The sequence below is a fragment of the Anser anser genome (assembly GCF_964211835.1).
Source record: "Anser anser genome assembly, chromosome: 10".
Classification (NCBI taxonomy): Eukaryota; Metazoa; Chordata; class Aves; order Anseriformes; family Anatidae; genus Anser; species Anser anser.
The window spans coordinates 25,257,471-25,269,650 of NC_139730.1; the positions used below are offsets into that span (position 1 = coordinate 25,257,471).

Sequence of the window (12,180 nt, forward strand, 5' to 3'; positions counted from 1 at the left end):
GCATGGGGTTGGGAGCTGCTTCTACGCTGTAGGGGTCTGGGTCTTGGGGGGTTGGGGCTGTTTGTACACCTTTGGGGCGTGCCTCTGGGGAGGATGGGGAGTTGCTTGTACACCTTTGGGGCCTGTGTCTGGGGGGGGGGTTGGGGCCTGTGCCGGGGGGGTTGGGAGCTGCTTGTACGCTCTAGGGTCCTCTGGCAGGCTTTGGGGCCTCCCTTTGAGGGGGGCAGTTGGGAGCTGGTTGTACACCTTTGGGGCCTGAGTCTGGGGTGTGGGGGCTGGGGCTGAGGCCTGGGGCCTGGGGCATGCATCTGGGTGGTGGTGGTGGGGGGTCCAGTTCATGGGGGGGGTGGGTTGGGAGCTGCTTGTGGACAGTTGGGGTCTGCATCCGGGTGTGGCTGGGGCCTGCTTGTAGACTTCTGCAGCCTGTGTCTGGTGTTTGGGGGCTTTTCTGTAGTGTTTGGGGATTGCATTTTGGCTTTGGGATGTGTCTAGAGCTTCTGGGGCCTAGCTGTAGTGCTTGGGGCCTGCGTCTGGGGCTTTTCTGTAGCATTTTGGTAGCGTGTTTGTGATTTGGGGTCTGTATCCAGGGTTTTGCCTTTTTTGTAGTTTTCAGCTTTGTGTCTCTTTCTTTGTTGGTTGCCTGGGGTTTGGGGTTTGGATCATTAGTCAGTGTCATTAGCGTCGGGGGGTTGATATGAAGGGTTAGGGTTGTGGTTAGAGTTGTTAGGGTTAAAGAGAATAAGGATTTTAGGGTAAGGGGATCAAGGTTGTGGGAATAAAAATGTTTTTGCACAGAGTTACATCGTTTAGAGGGAAGGAAGGTGGTATTGATATATGCTTGCAGTGATAAGAAAGCTTAACAGACAACCTTGTAAAATGCAGACAACCAGAATCCTTAGAGCAATTGGGTGGAAATCACGGTGTAAGAAACATTACCACCTCAAAGAGGAAAACAGTCAAGAAAAAAATAAAATTGACTAGTAACAGGCCAGCAGCTGTGTATTTTCTGTGAAGCACTGGATAGATTGTGAACATGGATTACCCAGTCAATGGGGAAACTGGGGAGGGTCCTGGTCACCGAGAGGAAAAAAAAAATTATATAAACTGTGTTATGGAACTAGTAGGTGGCTTGTGGGACGCCTGCCATTGCAATCGTGAATAAAAATGCTACCTCACTGAGATACTTGCCTGAGCCTATGGTATTGGTTACAGAGTGTTTCTAATAAGGTGTTAGGGTTTTAAGGTTTCAGGGCTAAGGCACTAGGGTTGGGTTTCAGGGTTAGGGTTTCCAGGGTTTAGGGTTAGGATTTTAAGGTTGTTAGGGTTGGAGTTATAAGGGTTAGGGTTTGGGGGTTAGTGTGTTAAGGTTTTAAAGTATTTTGTGGTTTTAGTGTTGATAGGGTTTTTAGGGTTAGGGTCTTAGGGTTTTAGTTATGGTCAGGTATTTAGGGTTAGGGTTTTAAGGTCTTATTTTTTTTTTTTTTAAGGTTAGGGTCTCCAGCGTTAGGGCTTTGAGAATCTTTACGTTTTGGGTTAGGGTTTAGAGGGTCTTAATTTTTAGGGTTAGGGCTTTTAGGCGTAGGTCTAGTGTGGTAAATTTTATCGGGTTAGGACTGTAAGGGTTTTTAGGGTTAGGGTTTCTAGGGTTTTTTGGGGTAGGGGTTAGGGTTAGATCCGTGGGAGCCGTAGTGTTAGGGGTCAGGGTTCTTAGGGGTAAGGCCCAATATTAGGGTGGAAGGCCAAACTAAGGGGGGAGCCCCCCCCAAAATTGAAGGGTCGAAGCCCCAATTTAGGGGAAGAAACGTCAAAATTGTGGGGTCCCCCAAAATTGGGCGGAAGAGCACTTAATATTGGGGGAAACCCAAAAAAGGAGGGTGGGGGACTCTAAAATTGGGGGGACCCCCCCAAATTGGTTGTGTCCCCCCCCAAATTGGTTGTGTCCCCCCCAAAATTGGTTGTGTCCCCCCCAATTAGGGGAGGAACCCCCAAAATTGGGTGGGCGAACCCCCATATTGGGGGGGCAGAACACTTAAATGGAAGTGTGAAATTCCAGAATTGAATGTGGACCCCCCAGAACAGTCTTCAGGGGTTTAGTGTGGTAAATTTTATCGGGTTAGGGCTGTAAGGGTTTTTAGGGTTAGGGTTTCTAGGGTTTGTTGGGGTAGGGGTTAGGGTTAGATCCGTGGTTGCCATAGCGTTAGGGGTCAAGGTTCTTAGGGGTTAGGCCTAATATTAGGGCGGAAGGCCAAAATAAGAGGGGAGGAGCCCACCCAAAATTGAAGGGTTGAAGCCCAAAGTTAGGGGAAGGAACGTCAAAATTGTGGGGTCCCCCAAAATTGAGCGGAAGAGCTCTTAATATTGGGGGAAACCCAAAAAAGGAGGGTGGGGGACTCTAAAATTGGTTGTGTCCCCCCCAAAATTGGTTGTGTCCCCCCCAAAATTGGTTGTGTCCCCCCCAATTAGGGGAGGAACCCCCAAAATTGGGTGGGCGAACCCCCAGATTGGGGGGGAAGAACACTTAAATGGAAGTGTGAAATTCCAGAATTGAATGTGGACCCCCCAGAACAGTCTTCAGGGGTTTAGTGTGGTAAATTTTATCGGGTTAGGGCTGCAAGGGTTTTTAGGGTTAGGGTTTCTAGGGTTTGTTGGGGTAGGGGTTAGGGTTAGATCCGTGGTTGCCATAGGCTTAGGGGTCAAGGTTCTTAGGGGTTAGGCCTAATATTAGGGCGGAAGGCCAAAATAAGAGGGGGGGAGCCCCCCCCAAAATCGAAGGGTTGAAGCCCAAAGTTAGGGGAAGGAACGGCCAAATTGTGGGGTCCCCCAAAATTGGGCGGAAGAACTCTTTAATATTAGGGGGGAACCCAAAAAAGGAGGGTGGGGGACTCTACAATTGGGGGGGACCCCCAAAATTGGTCGGGTCCCCCCAAATTAGGGGAGGAACCCCCAAAATTGGGTGGGTGAACCCCCAAATTGGGGGGAAGAAGACTTAAATGGAAGTGTGAAATTCCAGAATTGAATGTGGACCCCCCCCAGACCTGGGGAGGAATCCCCAAACTTGGGGGCGACCCCCAAATTTGGGGTTAAAGCCCCAGATCCCGGGGAGCTAAGCCCCAAATTAAGGGAAGGAACCTCAAACATGTGGTGAGAACCCCAACATTGGGGGAAAGAACCTTAATATTAGGGTGGCAGGCCAAGAAAGGATGGTGGGGGCCTCCAAAATTGTGGGGGGCTTGGAATTGGGGGGAATCCCCAAAATGGAGGGGGAACCCCAAAAGTGTGGGGGGGGGCGAAGCACCAAATTAGGGGAAGGAACCCCAAAATTGCGGGGAAGAACTCTGAAATGGAGAGCTGAAAACCCGAAATTGAGGGGAAACCCCCCAAAACGGCGGGAAAACCCTCCATAAACACGAAACCGGTAATGGAACAGAGCAAAAAATGGCGTCCTACGGCACGGTGCGAGGCTCAATTTTCTGGGGAGTGCTGGGAAATGTAGTTCTTGGCCACCGGGTTTCCGGGAGTCCATATTGTTTTCCCAGAGCATGCCGGGAGATGTAGTTCTCGGACACTGGGCTTCCGGGAGGCCATGTTGGTTTCCCATCTTTGCTAGACTCCGGGTGCTCTGGCTTCACAGAGAAACCCCCAAACTGAAAAATGTACCTGCTAATATATTGGGCTCTAAATGTAGCCCTGGGTTAATTGAATAACAATCCCTGGGTAAGATTGAAGTGCAGGAGGGGTTGGCTACGGTTTTAAGAGCCGGTTTGCAGAAAAGGGATTTCCCGTTAAGAAATGGCATATACTGATTGTTCTCTTCCTTGCTCTGCCAAGACCTGAAGCACATCTTGGAAGCCAGGCAGAATCCGTGGAGCCAATGGAGTTCTCAAGCTCGACTTCAGCTTCTTCCCAGCTAGAAGAAGCAAGGACACGCCGGCTGAGTTCCACAGGCAACGCGCCCGTATCTGTAGACGAGGATTTAGAGATGCTACTTTGGGAACTCTCAGACGGCATACTGGAAGCCGAGCTCGACTTGGACCCAGGGAAGGATGAGGATGACCTCCTCCTTGAGCTTTCCAAGATGATTGATGATTGAACTGCATAGTCCTATGGTATATTAAAAAAAAAAAAAAAAAAAAAAAAAAAAAAAAAAAAACCAACTCTTCTTCTTGTTGGATACCCTGAGGTGATCCTTTTTCTAACTGAGGCTTTGCAATGAGACTTAAAGCACAGTTGGAACTGGTAGAAATTGGCAGGATTTGCACTCAGTTGTCCTAAGTTTCCCTGCTGGTCAGAGTTAAGGTCTTGTGCATGGTTCCGTAAGTAGAGGTGGCTACCTTTGATATCAAGAGGACAAAACACTCGTTTCTTTTGGCACAGAAAGATGTCCATCGGCACGCTGTGGTGGCTGTGAATTGACGTAGTGATGGAGCGATGCTCTGAAGGCTTAAACGGAAAGCTTCTTCCTTCCGCCCCCCCTTGGCACAGCTCGATGTTGGGCACATTGTGAAGCCTGGGTGTTCTGATTTCTCGGACAGTTGATACCCAAATCCCGGAGTTACTATGTCAACTCTTGACTTTTATTTGTGTATGCCATTGTTTTGACTGTAATCTTTTCAGATGATGAAGCTGTAAGGGCGGGAGGGAGCAAAATAATTATTCTAGCGTTGTGGACCAAACATGCTGCCAGGAGTGGTGGTGGTGGGGTCAGCCCACCCGGCCTTACTTTCAATTATCAGGGATGATAAAATGGTGTGAAAAGCAGCAGCTCTGCGATACGGCTACGCTACCCCCACTCCCTTCTCTTGTGCTGTACCAAAGTTCCCCCAAGCTTTGGTTGGTGCTTTTTGCTGGTGACAGTAGGACTCCAGGGCGAGTAGTCGGGACTCTCCTGCAGTAACTGGGTCAATTAAGGGTTGGTTTAAGTGCCTCCTGGTTTTTAAAATTGCTCCCCTGAGCTGCTGGCTCTGCTGCCTGCTACAGCAAATGTTCGGGTGCCATCAGCGTCGCACTTGGGCGTGGGCACTGACCCTGCGGAGGAGAGCTGAGACTCGCGTGTATTGTGTACCCTGCCGCCAGTGATCGTTTTCCCCTAGCAGATCTATTTTGAATCATTTCCCTAAATTTTAGAGGAACTTTAGGCTCTTTGTGCTATGATTTGTGAAGCTGTAGGGGCCCTCAGGCATTTGCTGCTGGCAGAGGAAAACCGCTTGTCGAATTTGTTGTAAATACTTTCTGTTTGGACAACAACGCCTGTGTGTGTGTGTGTGTGTGTGTGTGTGTGTGTGTGTGTGCGTGCTTTGACGACCCCCTGCGACGCCCCAGCTCCGCGAGGGAAGCTTTGAAGCGGCTCTGGGAAAACCTCTGCGGAAGAAACCGCTGCTAGTGACTTGCGGAAAAGGGACTCCACAATCAGTGAGATTGTAAAGTAGGTATGTTTATTCAGCGCTGGGCAGCACGGGAGGTCGTGGGCATGAAGATTGATGACTCTTCCTCGTCACCGCTAGTTGACCTCTTGTCTTTGCACAGACTCAGTTGCTCCTTGGCTCTTGTCCATCTGCAGGACCAGTTTCTCCCAGTTTCTTAAGACAGGCTCACTCTCTTATTAGGAGACTGACCTTGGTAAGGGGCCCAAGGCTTCTTGCTTTAGTTAATTGGCACAATGCACCATAGTTAGCAAAGACGCTAAGTAGCATCCTAGTTTAACGCTGTCAGCGCTCTATCTCTACTTGATAAGATTCTCCTAACTCCCTCTCTCACTGGAGCCCACGCAGCCCTCCGTCCTGCCGAAGGACTTCACGGGGACTTCTGCCGGCTCCGGGTGCCCGCACACAGACAGAAATGGCTTTGAGAGAAAACAATCAGGAGGAGGAGAGCTCAGAGACTGCGGCCGGCTTCAGCCACCTTCCCCTCGCTTTCCCTCTCCGTGTTCAAACCGAGCACTGTTCTGCCGTCAACCTTCGCTGCCTCTGCCCGCGGCGCTGGGCTTTCGCGTGTGCCATTGCTCCTCTACATATTTTATCCTTCCTTTTGTAAGGAATGGTCCAGCAATTCGTGTCACTAAGGGATTTGAAGGGTTAACATCGAGGCCCGGGTCTAGGTGATAAGAGAACAAAGGGGTTTTTAGGGAAAAGTGCTGACTACTGCAGGGGATGTTGCTAGAGTTTCTGAAATCCGGCGCAGAGGCTCCCAAACGAGGAGGAAGGGGGAGCTGAAGGACAATTGAAGGACAAAAGCCTGAGAGGAAGACAACCAGCATTCAGCCCGAGCAAGCCCCGAGAGACCACCAGAGACTGGTACGCAGGCGCCCCTGGGAGGGGTTTCGGATTCCGGAAACCAATTCTAATAACCCTGCCTCTTCTCGAAGTAGTAATGAATATGTATTAGCCTGGGAGCATCAAAACCAGCCGCCTTACGTAACAGGCGTGCGTCCTGGGGGAGCAGAGACTCCCGGCGCACCCAGCGCTGCTTGCTTGCCTCTATTCGTTTAATAAATTGTAAACTTTGATTGTAATCCTATTTGGATTTATAACAGCCATTTATAACACTTTTTATATTTGTATTTTATTTAAGGCTGTCTTGCCCCCCTCCCCCCCCAGCCTCGCTGCTCGCCAATAAAGCTGGCGCAGGGGCTAAGGGATTTGAAGGGCCTGCTTGTACACCTAAGGGATTTGAGGGCCTGCTTGTACACCTTTGGGGACTGCCTCTTTTTGGGGGGGGGGGGGGGGGTGTTAGGAGCTGCTTGTATACTTTTTTAGGCATTCCTCTGAGAGGGGGTTGGGAGCTTCGTGTATACTGGGGGGGGAGGGCCTCCCTCGAGGTGGAAGCGGGGGGGGTTGGAGCGTTTCTACACTGTAGGGGCCTGCCTGTACACTTTTGGGGCCTGCCTTGGAGGGGTTGGGAACTGCTTGTACACCTTTGGGGCCTGCGTCTGCGCGGGGCGGGGGGGGTTGGGGGGTTGGAGCTGGTTTTAACCTTTCGGGCTTGCATCTGGAGGGGGTTGGGGCCTGCCTTTGGGGGGGTGGTTGTGAGCTGCTTGTATACTTTAGGGGCCTGCTTGTACACCTTTGGGGCCTGCGTCTGGGGGGGGGGTGGGAGCTGCTTGTACACTGTTAGGGCCTGCCTTGGGGGAGGGGTTGGGGCATGTGCCTTGGGGGCATGGGGTTGGGAGCTGCTTCTACGCTGTAGGGGTCTGGGTCTTGGGGGGTTGGGGCTGTTTGTACACCTTTGGGGCGTGCCTCTGGGGAGGATGGGGAGTTGCTTGTACACCTTTGGGGCCTGTGTCTGGGGGGGGGGTTGGGGCCTGTGCCGGGGGGGTTGGGAGCTGCTTGTACGCTCTAGGGTCCTCTGGCAGGCTTTGGGGCCTCCCTTTGAGGGGGGCAGTTGGGAGCTGGTTGTACACCTTTGGGGCCTGAGTCTGGGGTGTGGGGGCTGGGGCTGAGGCCTGGGGCCTGGGGCATGCATCTGGGTGGTGGTGGGGGGGGGTCCAGTTCATGGGGGGGGTGGGTTGGGAGCTGCTTGTGGACAGTTGGGGTCTGCATCCGGGTGTGGCTGGGGCCTGCTTGTAGACTTCTGCAGCCTGTGTCTGGTGTTTGGGGGCTTTTCTGTAGTGGGATTGCATTTTGGCTTTGGGATGTGTCTAGAGCTTCTGGGGCCTAGCTGTAGTGCTTGGGGCCTGCGTCTGGGGCTTTTCTGTAGCATTTTGGTAGCGTGTTTGTGATTTGGGGTCTGTATCCAGGGTTTTGCCTTTTTTGTAGTTTTCAGCTTTGTGTCTGTTTCTTTGTTGGTTGCCTGGGGTTTGGGGTTTGGATCATTAGTCAGTGTCATTAGCGTCGGGGGGTTGATATGAAGGGTTAGGGTTGTGGTTAGAGTTGTTAGGGTTAAAGAGAATAAGGATTTTAGGGTAAGGGGATCAAGGTTGTGGGAATAAAAATGTTTTTGCACAGAGTTACATCGTTTAGAGGGAAGGAAGGTGGTATTGATATATGCTTGCAGTGATAAGAAAGCTTAACAGACAACCTTGTAAAATGCAGACAACCAGAATCCTTAGAGCAATTGGGTGGAAATCACGGTGTAAGAAACATTACCACCTCAAAGAGGAAAACAGTCAAGAAAAAAATAAAATTGACTAGTAACAGGCCAGCAGCTGTGTATTTTCTGTGAAGCACTGGATAGATTGTGAACATGGATTACCCAGTCAATGGGGAAACTGGGGAGGGTCCTGGTCACCGAGAGGAAAAAAAAAATTATATAAACTGTGTTATGGAACTAGTAGGTGGCTTGTGGGACGCCTGCCATTGCAATCGTGAATAAAAATGCTACCTCACTGAGATACTTGCCTGAGCCTATGGTATTGGTTACAGAGTGTTTCTAATAAGGTGTTAGGGTTTTAAGGTTTCAGGGCTAAGGCACTAGGGTTGGGTTTCAGGGTTAGGGTTTCCAGGGTTTAGGGTTAGGATTTTAAGGTTGTTAGGGTTGGAGTTATAAGGGTTAGGGTTTGGGGGTTAGTGTGTTAAGGTTTTAAAGTATTTTGTGGTTTTAGTGTTGATAGGGTTTTTAGGGTTAGGGTCTTAGGGTTTTAGTTATGGTCAGGTATTTAGGGTTAGGGTTTTAAGGTCTTTTTTTTTTTTTTTTTAAGGTTAGGGTCTCCAGCGTTAGGGCTTTGAGAATCTTTACGTTTTGGGTTAGGGTTTAGAGGGTCTTAATTTTTAGGGTTAGGGCTTTTAGGCGTAGGTCTAGTGTGGTAAATTTTATCGGGTTAGGACTGTAAGGGTTTTTAGGGTTAGGGTTTCTAGGGTTTTTTGGGGTAGGGGTTAGGGTTAGATCCGTGGGAGCCGTAGTGTTAGGGGTCAGGGTTCTTAGGGGTAAGGCCCAATATTAGGGTGGAAGGCCAAACTAAGGGGGGAGCCCCCCCCAAAATTGAAGGGTCGAAGCCCCAATTTAGGGGAAGAAACGTCAAAATTGTGGGGTCCCCCAAAATTGGGCGGAAGAGCTCTTAATATTGGGGGAAACCCAAAAAAGGAGGGTGGGGGACTCTAAAATTGGGGGGACCCCCCCAAATTGGTTGTGTCCCCCCCCAAATTGGTTGTGTCCCCCCCAAAATTGGTTGTGTCCCCCCCAATTAGGGGAGGAACCCCCAAAATTGGGTGGGCGAACCCCCATATTGGGGGGGAAGAACACTTAAATGGAAGTGTGAAATTCCAGAATTGAATGTGGACCCCCCAGAACAGTCTTCAGGGGTTTAGTGTGGTAAATTTTATCGGGTTAGGGCTGTAAGGGTTTTTAGGGTTAGGGTTTCTAGGGTTTGTTGGGGTAGGGGTTAGGGTTAGATCCGTGGTTGCCATAGCGTTAGGGGTCAAGGTTCTTAGGGGTTAGGCCTAATATTAGGGCGGAAGGCCAAAATAAGAGGGTGGGAGCCCCCCCCGAAATTGAAGGGTTGAAGCCCCAAGTTAGGGGAAGGAACGTCAAAATTGTGGGGTCCCCCAAAATTGGGCGGAAGAACTTTTAATATTAGGGGGGAACCCAAAAAAGGAGGGTGGGGGACTCTAAAATTGGTTGTGTCCCCCCCAAAATTGGTTGTGTCCCCCCCAAAATTGGTTGTGTCCCCCCCAATTAGGGGAGGAACCCCCAAAATTGGGTGGGCGAACCCCCAGATTGGGGGGGAAGAACACTTAAATGGAAGTGTGAAATTCCAGAATTGAATGTGGACCCCCCAGAACAGTCTTCAGGGGTTTAGTGTGGTAAATTTTATCGGGTTAGGGCTGCAAGGGTTTTTAGGGTTAGGGTTTCTAGGGTTTGTTGGGGTAGGGGTTAGGGTTAGATCCGTGGTTGCCATAGGCTTAGGGGTCAAGGTTCTTAGGGGTTAGGCCTAATATTAGGGCGGAAGGCCAAAATAAGAGGGGGGGAGCCCCCCCCAAAATCGAAGGGTTGAAGCCCAAAGTTAGGGGAAGGAACGGCCAAATTGTGGGGTCCCCCAAAATTGGGCGGAAGAACTCTTTAATATTAGGGGGGAACCCAAAAAAGGAGGGTGGGGGACTCTACAATTGGGGGGGACCCCCAAAATTGGTCGGGTCCCCCCAAATTAGGGGAGGAACCCCCAAAATTGGGTGGGTGAACCCCCAAATTTGGGGGAAGAAGACTTAAATGGAAGTGTGAAATTCCAGAATTGAATGTGGACCCCCCCCAGACCTGGGGAGGAATCCCCAAACTTGGGGGCGACCCCCAAATTTGGGGTTAAAGCCCCAGATCCCGGGGAGCTAAGCCCCAAATTAAGGGAAGGAACCTCAAACATGTGGTGAGAACCCCAACATTGGGGGAAAGAACCTTAATATTAGGGTGGCAGGCCAAGAAAGGATGGTGGGGGCCTCCAAAATTGTGGGGGGCTTGGAATTGGGGGGAATCCCCAAAATGGAGGGGGAACCCCAAAAGTGTGGGGGGGGGCGAAGCACCAAATTAGGGGAAGGAACCCCAAAATTGCGGGGAAGAACTCTGAAATGGAGAGCTGAAAACCCGAAATTGAGGGGAAACCCCCCAAAACGGCGGGAAAACCCTCCATAAACACGAAACCGGTAATGGAACAGAGCAAAAAATGGCGTCCTACGGCACGGTGCGAGGCTCAATTTTCTGGGGAGTGCTGGGAAATGTAGTTCTTGGCCACCGGGTTTCCGGGAGTCCATATTGTTTTCCCAGAGCATGCCGGGAGATGTAGTTCTCGGACACTGGGCTTCCGGGAGGCCATGTTGGTTTCCCATCTTTGCTAGACTCCGGGTGCTCTGGCTTCACAGAGAAACCCCCAAACTGAAAAATGTACCTGCTAATATATTGGGCTCTAAATGTAGCCCTGGGTTAATTGAATAACAATCCCTGGGTAAGATTGAAGTGCAGGAGGGGTTGGCTACGGTTTTAAGAGCCGGTTTGCAGAAAAGGGATTTCCCGTTAAGAAATGGCATATACTGATTGTTCTCTTCCTTGCTCTGCCAAGACCTGAAGCACATCTTGGAAGCCAGGCAGAATCCGTGGAGCCAATGGAGTTCTCAAGCTCGACTTCAGCTTCTTCCCAGCTAGAAGAAGCAAGGACACGCCGGCTGAGTTCCACAGGCAACGCGCCCGTATCTGTAGACGAGGATTTAGAGATGCTACTTTGGGAACTCTCAGACGGCATACTGGAAGCCGAGCTCGACTTGGACCCAGGGAAGGATGAGGATGACCTCCTCCTTGAGCTTTCCAAGATGATTGATGATTGAACTGCATAGTCCTATGGTATATTAAAAAAAAAAAAAAAAAACAAAAAAAAAACCAACTCTTCTTCTTGTTGGATACCCTGAGGTGATCCTTTTTCTAACTGAGGCTTTGCAATGAGACTTAAAGCACAGTTGGAACTGGTAGAAATTGGCAGGATTTGCACTCAGTTGTCCTAAGTTTCCCTGCTGGTCAGAGTTAAGGTCTTGTGCATGGTTCCGTAAGTAGAGGTGGCTACCTTTGATATCAAGAGGACAAAACACTTGTTTCTTTTGGCACAGAAAGATGTCCATCGGCACGCTGTGGTGGCTGTGAATTGACGTAGTGATGGAGCGATGCTCTGAAGGCTTAAACGGAAAGCTTCTTCCTTCCGCCCCCCCTTGGCACAGCTCGATGTTGGGCACATTGTGAAGCCTGGGTGTTCTGATTTCTCGGACAGTTGATACCCAAATCCCGGAGTTACTATGTCAACTCTTGACTTTTATTTGTGTATGCCATTGTTTTGACTGTAATCTTTTCAGATGATGAAGCTGTAAGGGCGGGAGGGAGCAAAATAATTATTCTAGCGTTGTGGACCAAACATGCTGCCAGGAGTGGTGGTGGTGGGGTCAGCCCACCCGGCCTTACTTTCAATTATCAGGGATGATAAAATGGTGTGAAAAGCAGCAGCTCTGCGATACGGCTACGCTACCCCCACTCCCTTCTCTTGTGCTGTACCAAAGTTCCCCCAAGCTTTGGTTGGTGCTTTTTGCTGGTGACAGTAGGACTCCAGGGCGAGTAGTCGGGACTCTCCTGCAGTAACTGGGTCAATTAAGGGTTGGTTTAAGTGCCTCCTGGTTTTTAAAATTGCTCCCCTGAGCTGCTGGCTCTGCTGCCTGCTACAGCAAATGTTCGGGTGCCATCAGCGTCGCACTTGGGCGTGGGCACTGACCCTGCGGAGGAGAGCTG

General features: G+C 50.4%; 1 pseudogene across 1 annotated transcript in view; it reads left to right on the forward strand.

Moving 5' to 3' along the window:
* Positions 1 to 12,180, forward strand: part of LOC310904789 (ubiquitin carboxyl-terminal hydrolase 42-like) — a 251,468-nt pseudogene that overhangs the window by 63,029 nt on the left and 176,259 nt on the right. The window lies entirely within an intron of this gene.